General features: G+C 36.1%; 1 pseudogene; it reads left to right on the plus strand.

The window, feature by feature from the left end:
• The first annotated feature begins 2,905 nt into the window (after positions 1-2,905).
• LOC117613171 lies at positions 2,906-4,291 on the plus strand (annotated as a pseudogene).
• Positions 4,292-5,267: the final 976 nt, after the last annotated feature.

A 5,267-nucleotide genomic window follows, 5' to 3' on the forward strand; every position in this document is an offset into this window, starting at 1 on the left:
CACATTTACACTTTAGTGGCATATCCTCTGCTGTAAATTCTACCTCGGTCAACTACTAAAACGGACATATATCTTCGTAGAAAAAATTAGGCTTAAATGTTAAAATGGTCCCTACGTTTTATCTCATAGGCCAATTTAGTCCATGTGTTATCAATTTGGCCAATTTGGTCCTTGTGTTTGTATATGTTAGTCAATGTGGTCCATTCCTTTAAAAATGTAAAAAGTAATTATAAAAAAAATTGTAATTGATTATAAAATTTTAAATTCAAACTGAAAATGGAATATATTTCTTTTAAATTTCACCTACCCCAATTTTGCGCACACACCTCAACCACCTCCCAAACCCAGCCACCCTCACCACCACCACTCCAACCCCAAAACCATAGCCACCCTCACCACCATTCCAACCCCACCTAAACTACAAAATCTCTCTCTCTCTCTCTCTCTCTCTCTCTCTCTCTCTCTCTCTCTCTCTCTCTCTCTAAAAAATCATGAAGATCATCATAGCCGGTCACCGTAAGCTTGACGGCTCTACCGCCAATTGATTATTCTGGCTGCAGCAAAAGTCGACGACATTCAAACCAATGGATCGGAGAGGAGAGAGAGATGAAAGGTAGAGTATGAGAAAATCTTAAACATAAAATAGATGAAAATTTGCAGCAAGAAAAGAGTAGGCATCAATTCTACTAAGAACCCTTTTTTTTTTTTTTTCCCTACAGGAATCGAGACCATTGGAGGTTGAGGTTGTGTGGGTTTTAATCATTTTACCATTATTATTATTTGAGTTTAAATCTTTATAATTAATTATAAAATTTTAAATTAATTTTAAATGTTCTTTTTTAGGTTTTAACATAATTTTGACGGAAAGGGTCAAATTTATTAATAGATACAAACATAGGGACTAATTTGGCCAAATTAATAACACAAGGACTAAATTGGCCGATAAAGTAAAACACAGCGACCATTTCAACATTTAAGCCAAAAAATTAATTTGGGAGTTTTGAAGTAATAACTTGGTTTTTTTTGTTTTGGGTAAATTACTCAAATGGTCCTCAAACTTGTACTTGATTTACATTTTAGTCCCTCAATTAAATTATTAGTCCAAATGGTACATAAACTCTATTTTAATCGCCCATTTGATCCAACCGTCTAATTTTCTGTTAGATTTAACCAAGTTTTAGGGTAAATATAACTTTTCGTAATTAACAAATAAAATAGAGTTAAAACAAATAAAAAATTATCAAATAATTGAAGAAAAAGAAAAAGAAAAAGAAAAAGAAAAAAAAGACAACCCACCCCTACCCCCATTCGATTTCTTCTCCCCCATTCCCACAGACCTCTCCATATGGGCATAAATCCCCAAAATCCTCGCAGCAATTTTGGTGTCTTGGAGGGTGAGAAATTGACAGTGGCTGTGATTTTGGGAGGTGAGGTTGGCGGGTGATGAGGTGGGGAGGAGGGTGGTGGTGGTTGTCTCTCAACAACAAAGGGAAATCAAGAGGGAGGGGAAGAGGGTCTGGTTCGTTGTTGAATTGGAGTTTTGGGTTCGTTGGGAGAGGTCTGTGGAAGATTTTTATTTTTATTTTTCTCTGTAGTTGCTAGCTCGGTTGGAAGGTGGGGAGGAGTTGGGTTCTGGGTTCATGGGGCCTGGGGTGGAGCGTGGTTGTTGGATGGATTTAGGTAGAGAGTGGTTGTGGGATGAGTTTGGGGTTGGAGCTTGAGGGTGGTGGCCCTGGGGGAATGGAGAGAGAGATAGAGAGACAGAGATATAGAGATACAGAGAGAAGGAACACAATCTTCAAAACCTTCCCTTGTGGAACACAATCGGCTTTATTTCAACACTGGTACTGCACGTGGGAGTTTCAGAGCCTTTATATTACTGGATGAATAGACTTTTCCATGGCAACTACTTTTTTGAAAACTATCATTCACTTCACCATTCCTCTCCTCTCCAATACCACTGCCCTTTACAGGTAAGATCAAATATATGAGCACAGACTTACAAATTTTTTTTTTTTTTTCCCCTCTTTAGTTATTTTGACTAATTAATCTATTAATTATTTTTGTGGTTTTAAGTGCAATTGTTGGAATTCCAGTTCTTGGTACCACCCTGATGGGTTGTGGAGAGAGAGAGAGAGAGAGAGAGATTTTATTTCATTTTTTAATATTTATTTATTTTTAACATACGAAATGACAAATTTACCCTCATATTTAATAGCAACATTGACAGAATGTAACGGTATACATACGAAATGACCAATTTACCCTCATATTTAACAGCAACATTGACAAAATGTAACGGTAGGACTAATAGAGCGATTAATATGTAGTTAATGTATCATTTGGACTAATAATTTAATTGAGGGACCAAAATATAAATCAAGTACAAATTTGAGGACCATTTAAGTAATTTACCCTTTTGTTTTTTATTAACAGAAAGAAGGATGCAAATTTGGAAACCTCTTTAGTTGAAATATACTTTTGGAATGTGGAAGTATAAGGCATTTAAGTGATTTATTTAGTTCTTTTGATCTGAGTTAGGGCACTTAATTAAGATTAAGTAGTTTTTTTTTGGTTTAAATAGTATTTGGCTGAACTCAATTGGGAACCAAGACCTTTCTAGACTACCCTCACAGTCAGACGTAGTGAGCGAAGTTTGGACAGACTTTCGTCCAAAAAATGATTAGGATAAATGTTCAAATGGTTACTTATATGACAGTTTTTTAGAGATCACTTTTGAAGTTTTATATCATTGAATTGATGATGAGTGGGCCACACAAAGAATCCATCAACTGAATCCTATTAAATATAAATATTGCGTGATAAACATGTCATATTAACTACAAATCTATGCCAAAAACAAACTCAGCGAAAAATCAACTTGATAAGTTCATAAGACTAGTTGTCTTGTCACTCGTCATCGCAGCAGCCATAGTCCTGCAAAAGAACAAAAAGTTAGGCCAGCACTAAGCCTATATAACTAAAGCCCAAGCTCATCAAATTCGAAGCACAGCAAACTAAGACATTCCGATGATGAAGACCCTAGTAGTAGTCCTCAGCCTCAGCTTAACCCTCCTTTCCTTCGAAGGTAAACAAGCTTCTTATTTTCTTTAAGTTTTTCATTTTGGGCAAACGATAGAAATACTCATTGATCTTTTCTTAAAGTCGAAGCTTCTTATTTTCTTTAAGTTTTAATTTAATATTTGGTCACAATAAGTGTGGTTTGTGATTACTGCATCAAATTAAGTGTGGTTTACTTTGCATGGCAGGTGCACATGCAGCGACAATGTCTTTCAAAAACAAATGCCCCTACACGGTCTGGCCAGCCTCCTTTGGAAATCCTCAATTATCAACCATAGGGTTCGAGTTAGCATCCCAAGTTAGCTTCCAGCTAGACACTCCGGTGCCATGAACTGGATGCACGGACGCCTCTGGAAAGTTCGTCTGCGAAACCGCAGACTGTGACTCTGGTCAGCTCATGTGCAACGGTAAGACTGGCATTCCGCCGGCAACTTTAGCGGAATTCACTATTGCAGCAGGCGGAGGTCAAGATTTCTATGATGTTAGTCTTGTTGATGGCTTCAACTTGCGCATGTCTGTGACTCCACAAGGCGGATCACAATTCTAAATAAATCACGAAAGACACCCTTTAGTCCCAAGTCCCTACAGCATGCCCTTGCTTTCATTGAAAGCATGCTAGCCTTCAACCCCCTGCCAATCCAAAACCCAATAACCCTTTTGAGTTATTCAACCTAAAACCATACCAAATAACAAACGAAAGAAAAATAAAGAATCAATTCATTCATGGGGATGGCTGTCGAGAGGAGGGATGAGAGAAATAAGGAGAAAAACAGGAGGAGGGGGAGGGTGGCTGGGTGCGTGGGGAAGATAAGACAGATAGTAGGGTGAAGAGAGAGAGCGAGAGAGAGAGGAAGAGAGAAAAGGAGAGAGGAGGTGGGGTTCGGAAGTGTGGTTGGGTGGTGGAGCGGTCGGGGATTCTATGCCAATGTTTCGACCAAGTTAGGTCTTTAATTAGTTTTTTGTTTTTTTTTTTTTGAGTTATTGATCATGTGTCTAAAAATTAGATAGTTCTTAGAAGTCATTTCACAAATGGACAAATTTGTCTATAAAATTTTGAAAATAAAGTGAGTATGAAAATAGAATAGGTGGATGAAAATAGCAGCACTCATTAATATATACAGAGCCAAAGTAATTGAAGGTAGTTGCAACCAAATTAATTCAGCAAAACGACGACTTCCAAATTTCATGATGTTGGTCTGTGGAAAATTGAGACTCATTAAATTTTGAATGTCTTGAGTCTGCAAAGATAGAAAACAAAAAGACTTGAAACCACTTATATTTGAGGAAGAAAAGTCCAATAAGAAGTTTACATACTTATGCAAGATGACCAATAAAATGTCATATGGGATATGTATAAATTATTTTGATTATTTTATATTTTTTTTTATACAAGTGATATTAATGGCAATTTTTTTCTTCAACCCTGTGGAAAAGAATACGTGTCCCGGGTGTTGAAAATTCTAGTGCTTGTTAAGGTGAATTTTTCATAAAGTGAGTATGAAAATAGGATAAGTGGGGTGGAAATAGTTCATTCTTATATATATATATATATATATATATATATATAGAGCAAAACTAATTGAAGGTAGTTGCAACCAAATTAATTAAACAAAACGACGACTTCCAAATTTCATGATGTTGGTCTGTGGAAAATTGAGACTCATTAAAGATTACTTGAATGTCTTGGAGTCTGCAAAGATAGAAGACCAAAAAGACTTGAATCTGCACCACTTATATTTGAGGAAGAAAAGTCCAATAAGAAGTTTACATACTTATGCAAGATGACCAATAAAATGTCATATGGGATATGTATAAATTATTTTGATTATTTTATATTTTTTTTTTATACAAGTGATATTAATGGCAATTTTTTTCTTCACGCCCTGTGGAAAAGAAAACGTGTCCCCGGGTGTTGAAAATTCTAGCTCTGCTTGTTCGTGGAATTTTCATAAAGTGAGTATGAAAATAGGATAAGTGGGTGGAAATAGCAGCACTCATTAATATATATATATATATATATAGAGCCAAAGTAATTGAAGGTAGTTGCAACCAAATTAATTCAACAAAACGACGACTTCCAAATTTCATGATGTTGGTCTGTGGAAAATTGAGACTCATTAAAGATTACTTGAATGTCTTGGAGTCTGCAAAGATAGAAGACCAAAAAGACTTGAATCTGCACCACT

Source organism: Prunus dulcis, unplaced genomic scaffold, assembly GCF_902201215.1.
Source record: "Prunus dulcis unplaced genomic scaffold, ALMONDv2, whole genome shotgun sequence".
NCBI lineage: Eukaryota > Viridiplantae > Streptophyta > Magnoliopsida > Rosales > Rosaceae > Prunus > Prunus dulcis.